The following is a 13,168-nucleotide window of genomic DNA, read 5'->3' on the forward strand; positions in this document are numbered from 1 at the left end:
ATCAGTCTACTTTATCCTCTATTTGCAAATGTCTAGTGTCAGTCAGTGTAAGTGTTCTCTCTGGGTGTTTTGCATCGAACCTCAGGCTCTTCAGATGTTTTGTATCTGCGCAAACTCCACAGAACAGTCTGTAATCTCCCCAGTCCTCTTTAGCTCCCTAAAATTATTGTTAGAATATCCTGTGTCCTTACATCAGTCCAGGTTCCCATGGGAAATAAATGGCATACTCAGATTGTTTGAGCAGAGTTTAATAAAGAGATTATTTATTTAAAAATAAGCACATTTGGAGAAACAGTAAGGAATAAGATAGGATCCTAGGACTAGCAAGAGCAGAAAGCTGTCACTACCCCTGGAGGGAGTAGGGACAAACCTATGGTCCTATAGGACGGGGGTGAACCAATATGGAGCCCCAGTATCAACACGCCACCCTTACCCCCTTCCCACCCTGCTGGCGCCTCTCCTTGTTGTGGCTAAAGTGAAGGGAATGAGAGAAAAAAAGGAATGGCGGGAGAAAGATCATAGAGATAGCGGAGTCAGACAATGTAGGGCCTTGTATGCTTTTAAGGACTGGCTTTTACTCTGAGTAAGATGATCTAATTTAAGTTTTCAAAGGCTCACTGTGGCTGCTGTTGGGGAGAACAGACTGTTGGGGTCAAGGGTGGAAACAGCGACCCTGGTTAGAAGACGACTGCAGCTATCCAGGTGGGACATAATATTGACATGTCCCAGAATGGAAACAATGAGGGTGGTAAGAGATCACCTCATGTTGACTACATCTTGAAGGTAAAAACAACAGGAGTGGCTGACAGAAGTGAATGTGGAGTGTAAGAGAAAGAGATGACTCCCAAGTTTTTGGCCTGAGCAGTTAAGAGGGTAGAGTTGTGACTTACTACAATGGGGAGGAATCAGGAGTGGAGGGAGTTTTTTGAGGAAAGATGAGAAGCTTGGTTAGAGAAGCCTGTTAGACATCCGAGCAGAGATATCAAGTGAACAGTTGGGTATAAGCTATTTGGAGTTCAGGGGAAAGGTCTGTTAAAAAGATATAAATGTGAAGCCCTCCACAAAAATATGGATGAGACCACCAAGAGAATAAGTGTGGATAGAGAAGAGATCCACAGAATGAAACCTCTGTTCTCCAATTTTTAGGTCAGAGATGGAATGAAGAATTGGTAATGTAGACCAAGAAGGAGAAGTCAATAAAGCAACCAAAAACAGAAGACAAGTAAAAGAAGTGTTTCACAGAGGAGGGAGTGATCCACTCTCAGATGCTACCCAGAAGTCAAGGACTGAGGGGCACCTGGGTGGCTCAGTTGGTTAAGCATCTGCCTTCGGCTCAGGTCATGATCCCAGAGTCCTGGGATGGAGCCCCACATCAGGCTCCCTACTCAGCGGGGAGCCTGCTTCTCCCTCTCATTCTGCCTGCAGCTCACCCTGCTTGAGCCCTCTGTCAAATAAATAAAATCTTAAAAAAAAAAAGAAAGAAAGAAAAGGACTGAGGAGTGAACATTAAATTTAACATGTAATTCCCTGGTGACCCTGAGAAGAGAGGTTTCAGGGGAATTTTTAGTAAATACTGGTTGGAGTAGGTTTCGAGATGAACTGGAAGGAGAACTGAAAACAGGGATGATAGAAAATCCTTTGGATAGTTTTGTTCTGAATGGGAATTGAGAAATGGGGACAGTAGTTAGAGGGGATGTGGGATCATATACTTTGCCCATTCACTCTGTCTCTCTCCTGGATGTCTCCTCTCACCTCAAATTTCCATCACCTCCTCCCTCACCTTGATTCTGGCTGGTGACCTTCCTTCTTTATTTCACTGAGAGAAAACAGAAATAATCAGAGAGGAACGTCCACTTGCAACCACAATTTCTAACCGCCAGTCTGCAACATGAACCCAGTTGGTTTGGTTGCACGCTTTTCTGCAATGGTGTTCAGCTATGTGGGTGTAGGAATGGACGAGGTTCACTCATATTGTATTAACCAGTATTGTATTAACAGTATTGTAATAACCAGGGGTGGGTTTTGATATGTGAGGATGATGAAGGGTGCAGGGACAAGGACAGAACACGAGCACTGGGTGTTATACACAGCTAATGAATCGTTGAACACTACATCAAAAACTAATGCTGGCTAAAACTAGTATGTTGGCTAACTGAACATAATAATAAAAAAAAGAAAAAAAGAAAATTAAAAAATAATAATAATTATAAAATTGTAACTGTGATCCATTCCATTCTTTATGGCTCCTGAGAGCGTAAGAACTGTCATATTGTCAAAGCCTGGACCCTGCTAGTTCAATAGAACTGCTCAATCTTGGCAGAAATATGCCAAGATGGCGACAGCTCACATTAGTTCTAAAGTTCAGAGATTTGCTCACAACATGCAGCTTCCTTTAACTCTTTTACAATTGCCTCTACACTTATTCAAACCTACTCTTTTCAGCCCATATCACACTTGAAATAACATGGTATCTATTCAATATGTAAAGTAGCTATTTCATGTAACTCTTTCATAGATTAGCCTAAATTATAATGGTGAAAAGAATGTGTTTGTTTAGGGATGCCTGGGTGGCTCAGTCAGTTAATCATCTGCCTTCGGCTTAGGTCATGATCCCAGGGTCCTGGGATTGAGCCCCACATCAGGCTTCTTGCTCAGTGGGGAGTCTGCTTCTCCCTCGGCCTGCTGCAGCCCCTACTTGTGCTCTCTCTCTCTCCCTGTCTAATAATTAAAAAAAAAAAAAAAAGAGTGGGTTTGTTCAGTCTGTACCACACATGACTCCTGTCATGGAATTCAATTATCTTTCTAGAATGAAGAGCCTCCATTTTAGCCTAGTCATGTTTGGCAGTGATACCCCCAATACACAAAATATGACCACAGTTCATATTCATATGCTCATTTTTCACGTACCTTTTATTTTTTTTTGAAGATTTTATTTATTTATTTGACAGAGAGAGAGAGACAGCTAGAGAGGGAACACAAGCAGGGGGAGTGGGAGAGGGAGAAGCAGGCTTCCCGCTGAGCAGGGAGCCCGATGTGGGGCTCGATCCCAGGACCGCGGGATCATGACCTGAGCCGAAGGCAGACGCTTAACGACTGAGCCACCTAGGCGCCCTTTCAAGTACCTTTTAAACAAAACATCACATTAGGCATTGGGGAAAGCATATAAGAAGAATGCTTCCTACCTTCAAGAAAGTCTTAACCAAGTATAAAAGTGTAAGCTAGTGTGGGTGGTGTAAATAAGGGTTCAGAGCAGGTAAGAGAAGACGGGAAGAAGAAGGTAGGATAAGGGACAAGATTATCTGACCTCATTGTTCAAAAACCTAAACTGTCCTTGAAAGAACACACAGAAGACCCAACATCAAAGAGATTTCAAGGCAGGAGGCTTAGATTTTAGAAATATTTAAGTTTGTTTTGTTCCCTAGGTAACAAAAAAAAGTTCGACACCAATAAAGAGTAACGCACTGTGTGAAACATCCAGTATGTTAAGTAGTATGCAGAAATGAATGTCCTGTTTGACAAACGCTGTTCAGAGTAATGGCTCCACAAAGCCACAAACAATACTCTTAACACGCATGCTGTCTACGGGGGCACAAAGCCAGAGTTGAGAGCTGAAGTCAAGAGCAGGGATCTGAAGAGACATAAACTCCCATTGGGCACAACAGTTTTCTATAATCTTTCTAAATAATCTTTAGACCAGCTTCCATGAACCCCTTAGGACTGGGACCCTAATAAAGTCCATGGCCTTCGAAAGCTATTTATAAAACTTTTCTGAGAAGGTTACACAAATATATTGTCTCAAGCACTGTGTAACTAAAAGTTATAAACTTATTCCTTAAGGGATATCCAAGTTTTTAACAGATTTTAAAACTATCTTTATATAGCCTAGGGCTTTGCAAAGAAAAAAGTAATCTAATTGTATTGTGTGTGTGTGTGTGCATATATATATATATATAATTTGCTGTGATAATTCTGTATCATCATAATACTAACCACCACCATTTATGTTCTGAACACTGGGCTAAGCACTTCACACATATTATCTCAGTTAATTTTCATTTTAAAAAAGCTATAAGACATTATTAGTATTCCTCATTTAGAGAAAAAGAATTAGGGTTTATATAAGCCAAATGACTTCTCTAGGGTCTCACAATGACTAATAGGCAAAGCCAGGATTCATACCCAAGCCAGTGTGGGCTGAAATAACTAGTACGTGAACACACACACACACACACAAACACACACACTGGAGGTCATTGTGTTCCCTTGAGTTCTCATTTTCAAATTGGTTATGAACACCATATCAACTTATACTATTCAGTCTGATGCCCAGTGGTTGGTCCTACCAACACACCGAAAACCTCTGTCAAGTCTCATTTTAAAGTCCTTAGTATGTCAAAAAGGATGGAAATTAGCAGTATCTTTGTTCACAGTTATTTAATGAGGAGACACCGGACATTGAAAAAGAAAAGTGGTACATGTTTTAAGGTTAACTATTCCCTTCCTGCTACATATGGAGGCAAGGATAAACCTCTTACTGAGTTATGATTAAACATCTATGGTTTTCATTTATTCACACTCAAGCCATTATTTCTGATAGAGTAACCCTGTCAGTGAGATAAGCCAAGTGGTAGACTCAATTTCAAGTTCACCTTTGACTCTCTAGTCAACCTATAAATGCTATGTTTATGTACTTGTTAACCTCGGATTTTAATGGAAAGAGAGTTAGCATATTAATAAAATGTTCTGTTTAGTACACACAATCCCAATTTATGCAATTGTGGAAGGGTTGCTTTCTAAAAACAAAAAAACAAAACAAACAAAACAAGCATTGCCTGAAGCAGACTCTATGCAGACATGAGGAGATTAAAGCTCATAGGTTAGTGAAAATGAGCAACAGAAATCCATACATTAAAGGTAGAGTTTTTGAAAATATCTCCTAAATAAGACTCCTAAGTATATAGAATTTTTTAATTTTTTTAGAGAGGGAGCAATAGAGAGTACTAGCAGGGGGAGGGGCAGAAGGAGAGGGAGAAAGAGAATGCCAAGCAGGCTCCCCGCTCGGCATGGACCCAGCGAGGGGCTCAATCTCACGACCCTGAGATCATGACCAGAGCCAAAATTAAGAGTCAGGTGCTCAACTGACAGAGCCACCCAAGTGCCCCTAAGTATATAGAATTTTAAAATGAAGGTTAAGGCTGGAATGCAACTCTCCAATTTTGAACGATCCATTGAATCTTTTCTTTCCTAACCAAAGACCTACCATAGGTAGCAAAAACCCTTTTCTACTGGCCTTCATTTTCTCTTCTTTTTTCATAAAGCCAATAAACTTTGATTCTCCAGGTACTCTTCCAACAGCTGCTTAAAATTCCTGCAGGGAAGCTAAGAAAGAATATTCCAAGTTCGTTACACAAAGAACGTATGTAAATTTATTTACAAATACATATCATTTTAAGTATGTCAGTAAAACATATCCAGGTTGCACATTACATGTTTGTATTTCTTGAAGTTGCCTCCTCCAAGAGAGGTACCAAACCGAATACTGAAAAGAAGGTGAGGTCTTGAGACCTGGAGGCCCATGGGTTTATCAATCTAATAGCTTCTCTCCTCCACTGACATTGTCACAAAACAGACAGTTCTGGTGCATGTATGTATTTTTATGGATCTGAGATCCAGCTTCCTTGTCCATTATTATTAAAGTCTATTTAGAAATTTGAGAAGAAATAAGGAAGATAAGTGTTTAGTGTTCTTAGAAAATTACTTCTCCATAAAAAAAAAGAAACAAAACAAAAAAACAGATTAAAAATCCCACAGCTGTAGAGCCAAGTTCTTTGTTAGGCTTGTACAGCTTTCTAAATCCCATAAAAATCTCAACATCTGACCCATTTCATTTTTACAAAGGAAGGGACTATTACCCTGGAAAATATGCGTAAAAATCTGCAGCATTCAGAGGCATTAAACAGTTTTATTTCACATTTGTTTCCTATGTTTCCTGCTTGATAGACACACTGTAGCACCTGCTGCTATAACTCTACTCTCCATCGGCCCCCAACCTTCTGTTTTCAGAAGGGATCAGTAGAAACCTCTTCTCGAACGTCTGAAGTCATGCTGCCATCTCCTGTTCACTGTGCAGAATGTAATGAAATCACCTTCCAAAGGCTAGCAAAGGCATGCAAAGGACAAAACCGACCAACTGGAGAAGGCTGGCTCTTTCATAGATTTCCTCAGCCAGCAGATGAAAACCGCTTTCATTCCAAGTGGCAATGTCATAATAATCTTGCTTTAAATGTAATATGTTTTAGATAGAAGTTACTGTAGAGAAGTTGGGGAGTTTTCATCTAAACATTAAATCGGTAGTTCTGATTTTTCTAAATATCACTTCCACATGACCTAAATTTCGATTCTCTATTTTTTCAATGTAAACATGAATAAAGCATTTTAAAACATTAAAAATAACAACCATGTACGTTGAATTTTATTATTAGCTAGAGTGTTCTCAGGAAATTAATTTCTCTCAATGATTCCAAACTTAGAAGCAGTGACACAGAAGACAGTAGGTGGAAGACAAGTTAACATTGACAAAAATTACAGTTTTATCTTGGAATTTTACCAAACTACAGAGACAGGTAAGTAAATAAACTTTTCAAATTTTCTTTTCTTTTTTCTTTAATTTTTTTAAAATATTTTATTTATTTATTTGTCAGGAAGAGAGAGAGAGAGCACAAGCAAGGGGAGCGGCAGGCAGAGGGAGAAGCAGGCTCCCTACTGAGCAAGGAGCTTGATGTGGGACTAGATCCCAGGACCCTGGGATCATGACCTGAGCCGAAGGCAGATGCTTAATCGACTGAAACACCCAGACGTCCCACAAATTTTCTTTTCATCACTAATTTTTAGAATCTGAAAACACACCCACCAGGGAGTTCCATATTTTCTAAAACTATTTTTTTTCTTTTGCTCTTGTTATTGCCATAAACCATTAACACTGATGTGTTATGCAATTGTCTCCCCAGATTTGTGTGGATAGGAACTGCATTCTGGGCTAGGATAAGAATCCAAGTCTCATTCATAATTTAAAGAGATTATTAGGAGGTAGGCTCTTCTCTACAAACATTAGCAACATTCTGCCAACAGTATATCAGAAAAATGGACACCTAATCCAGGACCATTTTTAAAAGGAAAAGTCCAAGACACCTGGGTGGCTCAGTCAGTTAAGTGTCTGCCTTTGGCTCAGGTCATGGTCCCAGGGTCCTGGGATCGAGTCCTGCATCAGGCTCCCTGCTCAGCGGGGAGTCTGCTTCTCTCTCTACCCCTCCCCACTGCTCATGTTCTCTCTCTCTCTCTCTCAAATAAATACAATCTTTAAAAAAAATAAGAATAAAAGTCCAATTCTCCTACCAATCAATTATAGATGGCAATGCTCCTCCTTTAAGGTTATTTATAACTGCTTCTGCAAATTAAGACTAATACATTTTTTTTTCCAGGTTTGTTTGTTTTTTATGTTTAATGGAAAGGCAAAGCCACTAGCTGTAACCTTTTGTAAAACACATCCTCAGTATTCACTTTGAGACAGGTTTTCTTCAAATCACTGTTTTCTGGACAAGTAGCTCCCCTTATCTTTGTCTTTTTGTTTTTTAAAGACACATCTTTCGGGACACCTGGGTGGCTTAGTTGGTTAAGCGTCTGCCTTCGGCTCAGGTCATGATCCCAGGGTCTTGGGATCAAGCCCCGCGTCGGGCTCCTTGCTCAGCGGGAAGTCTGCTTCTCTTTCTGCCTGCTGCTCCCCCTGCTTGTGCTCTCTCTCTCTCTCTCTGACAAATAAAAAATCTTAAAAAAAAAAAATAAAGACACATCTTTGAACCTATTAGTTCACCTGTGTACTGAGGGCCCCACAAAGGTCTCTGTTGTAGATCTCTAATTCAGGAGACATCACTACTCTGTATCATGTTGTTGGCCTGGATAATATGGAACAAGTGCAGATCAGGAAAATACTGAATAGCCAAATTCCAAGTGCTGAACATTGCAAAAGGATGGCCTGTGGAAGCTTATGCATGTACATTTTAGTCTTGTATAAACACTCTTCCACATCTGTACATTCCTCTTGTGGGAGCCAACTAAATTGCCATCATTAACTTTTTTCAGGCTCTAAAAAGTGTTTACGGACTCATAGTATGTCTGTGGTTCTCATCACTGATATTTTTCACTTACACACATCAATTTACAAATACAATCCTTCTACATATATTAAGTACCGAATATTTTAATCTTCAACAAACTGACAAATCCTATAATCTCTCGGTTTATTCACACAGCCAAAGGCTTCTTGGGGCATGTTCTGGGATTTGGGACTCTGTCTTCTCAGCTGGAAAATGAGGGAATCAAACAAGACCATTTCTCAGGTCCTTCCATCTTAAAAATTTGGATTCTAACTGCACGTAGAGTCTACAGTGGGAAAAATTTTGTCGCTTCAGGCCTGAACTCCAGACCCAATTCTTTCTGCGCAAGAGAGAGCAACTTCTCCAGAAATATAGGGAGAAAGTAGCAAGGTCACATTTTGGTCAGCCCACAGTTACTTCAAAGACATAACACAACCAGAGGCAAGGTAACTACTGACTGTCAGAAAATAATTTACCACAATTGCTATGATTACTTTAGATGACAGTATTAAAGAATATCACTTGCATCATTGTGTAGAATACTAAAATTCCCTAAATTTGTATCATTTAGCAATAAGGTTACTTTAGGAGGTGATCATGATAGGTATAATAGAAAAAAAAATGTTCACTAAATGATTAAGTCTAAGATAGAGCCTAGAATTATGTAAGAGCCCCTTCCTGGTAGACCCTCTTCAAAGGACTCAAATCAGACATGAAGCAATTTGGGGATTTCCTACAATGACAAAATGATAGAATAAAATAAAGGTCTGTTATTTCTTTGCACAGTTGTTTGACTCTCATTATCAAGGTATCAAGGCAATAATCAAAGATTCAGAATTAGAAGGCTAAAAGGCACAGTTTACATACCCACATACTCAATTTTGTTTTGATTCCATGTTATTTGTATGTTGGGAGGATTTTGCTTGGTTATTTGTGTTCCAGTTTAGTTAAAGCAATATAAATGTTATTAAATATATTTTTTACTTGAATAAGAGTTTGCTTCTTTCCCAAACTGGCTGTTAATCTCCAAAATTCAATGCCTTACGAGGAAGATAGAGTTAACCTATATACGTAGGATATAACTTTTTATTTTGCTGCTCAGAGAAAAATTTTTAGCACACAAGCACAAGTCTGGGGACTGGCAATGATTATGAGCACTTTCATTTCAATAAAACACCACTGCAGTTGAGACTGTGATCACCAGGGAAAACAACTACCTGAGTTCTAGCCAACGCAAGAAAGGTGGAACTGGTCAGCTGATCTGCAACTCATTTATACGCAGTTTCAACTAATGATTTATAACATTAAGTGATAGCTGACCTTCCAAAATCAAAGGCAAATGTTGATACTCATTTTTTTAACTGAGGAAAATAATGTGTGGAGTAAATTCTTTCTACTAATTTATATATAAATTATACATAAACATACACTTCTCTCCCTCTCCCTCCCTCCCTGCCTTCCTCCTCTCCCTCCTTCGTCTCCTCCTTCTTCCTCTTCTTCTTCTCCTTCCCCCTCCTCCTCTTTCTTCTTCTCCTTCCCTTTCTTCTTCTCCTTTTCCTCCCCCTCCTCCTTCTTCTTCTTGTCTGTCTCCCTACCTCCTTATTCCCTCTGTCTAGGAGGAAGAATTTCCTCTGCCCTTCAAGGTCCTTTCAGCTGGACTAAGAATCAAATTAAACAAAATCAGGTTAACAAGAGAAAATAAATTTTCATTTCATATGTACAGGGAATCCACACAGACATGGAAATTCCAAAGACAGGCAAAATGAGGTATATACGTCATTCCGAACTTAAAGAAAAGGGTGTAGGGGTCTGGGACTTCAAAGGGATGGGATGCAATTCAAAAGAAAATGAAAAAGAGTGAATGTTTGGTAAACAAATGTTTGTTGGGCCACTCAGAAACAATGGGACACCAAGGACCCTGATCAAACAGGTCTTGCTAGGCTCCCCCCTGTCTACTACACCTAGTTCCCATTATAATGTAGTTATCTGTGGTGATAGCTCTCTTTCTGGAACAAGTCCTCCATCTAGATTCTTTTTAGGGGCACCAGGGTGGCTCAGTTGGTTGCCCGTCAGACTCTTGGTTTTAGCTCAGGTCATGATCTTGCAGTCGTGGGATCAAACCCTGCATGGGGCTCATGCTCAGTGCAGAGTCTGCTTCAGATTCTTTCTCCATCTCCCTCCCACTCTACCCATCCCTGCTCATGCTTGCTCTTTCTCCCCCTCTCTCTAAAATGAATAAAATTTTTTTAAAAAAATGAATACATTCTTTTTAGACAATTGTGGAGGAAGTTAAGAACTTTTCCTGAATCTACTAGGTTTTGATTAACTTTAACTCAAAAATAATCTTCATGCCAAAGTGTCCCATGTTGGGGCAGTCTGCCCTTGGTCCCCACAACTCCCTCTCCCATTTTCTATATCTTTTCCCCCATTCCTCCCCCTCCTTCCTCTTCTTCTCTAACCCCCAGGCCCCAGAAATAAAAGCTTGCTTTTAAAACGTCACCTTTATTTGCCACAAATGAACTGAACACTTACTTCCAAATTGTCATGACTAGAAAGTCCTGGGACTCATTGTTCAGACAAGTTTCTGCTTCATTAAAGGAACCGTTGCCCATTGTTCTCAAGTCATGACAGGAGAAATGCACTCAGTGGTTTTACTAGAAGACCAACTCATTTCTTACCTGTTTGATTTTTACTGCCACCCAACACGATAGTTGCAGGCTGCCACTGACCATTAGCCACATCTACATCTGTCCTGCATTCTACCCAGTGCTGCAGATGGCTGCCACACTCCCTGGAATGCTTTGAATGAGCCAGCCTCCCATGACAACAGTAGGCCACAATCAAGGTCCTAACAAGGAGGATCTTTATGCCTTGATCACAATTACTTAAAAATCTGAAAGATTTACTATACATTGATTCCTCTCCATACAGGATTCCCAATTCTGCTTCTGCATGGTTCACATTATGCATGTTATCATTTCCATGCTTTAAAGTTTCTAGATTCTTTACATGAAAGAAATTTAGAATACAAAATTTTGAACTGGATATCAAAATGCAGCTGGTGGCGTGGTTGGGAGTATAGTGAGCATAGCTGCCTTCCAAAATGCAGCTTGTGGGTGGGGGTAGAAAAGGTTATTTCTTCTTTAAAATCATACATGTGGTCCCTCCTGAAATAACAGCATAACTGCATCATTTTATAAACCACGAGTGGGTAAGCACCCCCAGCAAGACACAACATGCACCCACTTAGCAAAACATCTGCTGACCCCTGGAACTCACCAAGTATATTCGAGCATCAAATCCAAAAGCGAAGACAGGGCTTTTAATTTGTAGCCTTTTGTATGTTAATATTTTATTTTCCCCTTATGAATATCATATTTATTTCTTTATGTGCATTTTGTTCCTTTTAATCTGGTGGCAGCACTGTGAAATATCACAGGCCTTTCACTCAGTATTTCGCTAACAAGCCAACCAGGTACAAACAGGATTTTTATATCCATTTGTAAATTTTAGTTGGGGGCAGTTGAGAGAAGGAAAAATAAAAAGACAAATACTACATTTGTGTAAGGTTTAATTCACATCACTTGTATAATACTGTGCTGTTGGCATGTGTCTTAATAAATAGGCTTCAAAAAGAAATTATTGCAATGTAAAAATAGTTTCACTGAATTCATGTGCTTTTTACTGTTCCCAGGTCTCAAAGTGGCTTTTAAAATGATTTTTCAGACTCTTAGAGCTCTGTACCCCATATTGTGATAGGATACATTTCTCTGCCCTGCTCCCTAGAGTGGAGCTGGAGTGAAGGGAGGCTGAGAGAGCTTGGCACCATTCTAGTCTAAAAGAGGCCCAGCTTGAGAGATTCACTGTTGTTGCCAGAAAAAAAAGGAACATGAGAGATTGAAGTGTCAAAAGAAGCTGGGGAGTTTAAGCCTGAGAAGAAAACCCACAAATTAACTAGCTAACTTACCAGATAGATAGGCAGGTCAACTCTGTTTATCCAACAGAAAATCTCTTGAGTGCCTACCACACCAAGCACTATACAAGGCACTGGAAACACTGCATGGAACAAAGTCAATGCTTCCACGGAGTTACAGTGTGGACTGTAATCTCCAAAATACACGTTACCTTGATACACTCCAAATTATGCCCATTCTCCAAAATTGGCCTGCTCTGAAATCTTCTGGCCTTCAGGTAGCTCTAGACAAATCTCAGTGTAGAGGAAGAGAAGGAGTCTAACAGAAGCATACAATTATGGACCCAAACCTTTTTCTCTAGGAATGTGTTGCAGAGTTTCAATGTCTTACTAAACTCAGTTTAGTTGTATATAGAATAACCACAGTCACCTCTACTGACAGCCTCCTGGCACATAATGAAACCACCTCACCAGCTTGGGATCATGGATTCGACAATATCGGGGGGGGGGGGGGGAAATGCAGCTAGAAGTAGTAAACTAAAGCCCAATAATCTTACTTCCGGGTGGGAGGAGAAGCTTTTCCTACGGGGAGCCTGCTGTAGTTAGTGCTGCTTCACGAATCTGCATGGCATCCTTGCGCAGCGGCCACGCTAATCTTTTCTGCATTGCTCCAATTTTAGTGTATGTGCTGTGGGAGGGAGAACTGTATTAGTGCTTGTTTTTGGATAGGTCCCTCACCAGGTACCAGCTTCTTACTGCCCTCTGCTGGTTAAATCTGAGTTCAGCCTTTTTTTTTATTTTTATTTTTTAAGATTTTATTTATTAGAGAGATAGCGAGAGCAGGAACACAAGCACACAAGCAGGGGGAGTGGGAGAGGGAGAAGCAGGCTTCCCGCCAAGCAGGGAGCCCATGAGGGGCTCAATCCCAGGAGCCTGGGATCATGACCTGAGCTGAAGGCAGACGCTTAACTGAGCCACCCAGGCGCCCCAACCAACTGCTATTTTAGTAGACAAGTAAATAAATGCACTTGTTCACAAAACATTATTTTTTTTTAATTTTTATATTAGTAGTACTTAATATTAACCCAAAGAGAGCCCTATACCA

At 40.1% G+C, this 13,168-nt stretch overlaps 1 non-coding gene across 1 annotated transcript; it reads right to left on the reverse strand.

Annotated features, from left to right (window-relative positions):
• Positions 1-12,660: 12,660 nt before the first annotated feature.
• On the reverse strand, positions 12,661-12,767 carry LOC123325610. The gene has a single exon (XR_006540545.1). It is a non-coding gene; the product is annotated as a U6 spliceosomal RNA (small nuclear RNA).
• Positions 12,768-13,168: the final 401 nt, after the last annotated feature.

The sequence above is a fragment of the Neomonachus schauinslandi genome, chromosome 8 (assembly GCF_002201575.2).
Source record: "Neomonachus schauinslandi chromosome 8, ASM220157v2, whole genome shotgun sequence".
NCBI classification, from domain to species: Eukaryota; Metazoa; Chordata; class Mammalia; order Carnivora; family Phocidae; genus Neomonachus; species Neomonachus schauinslandi.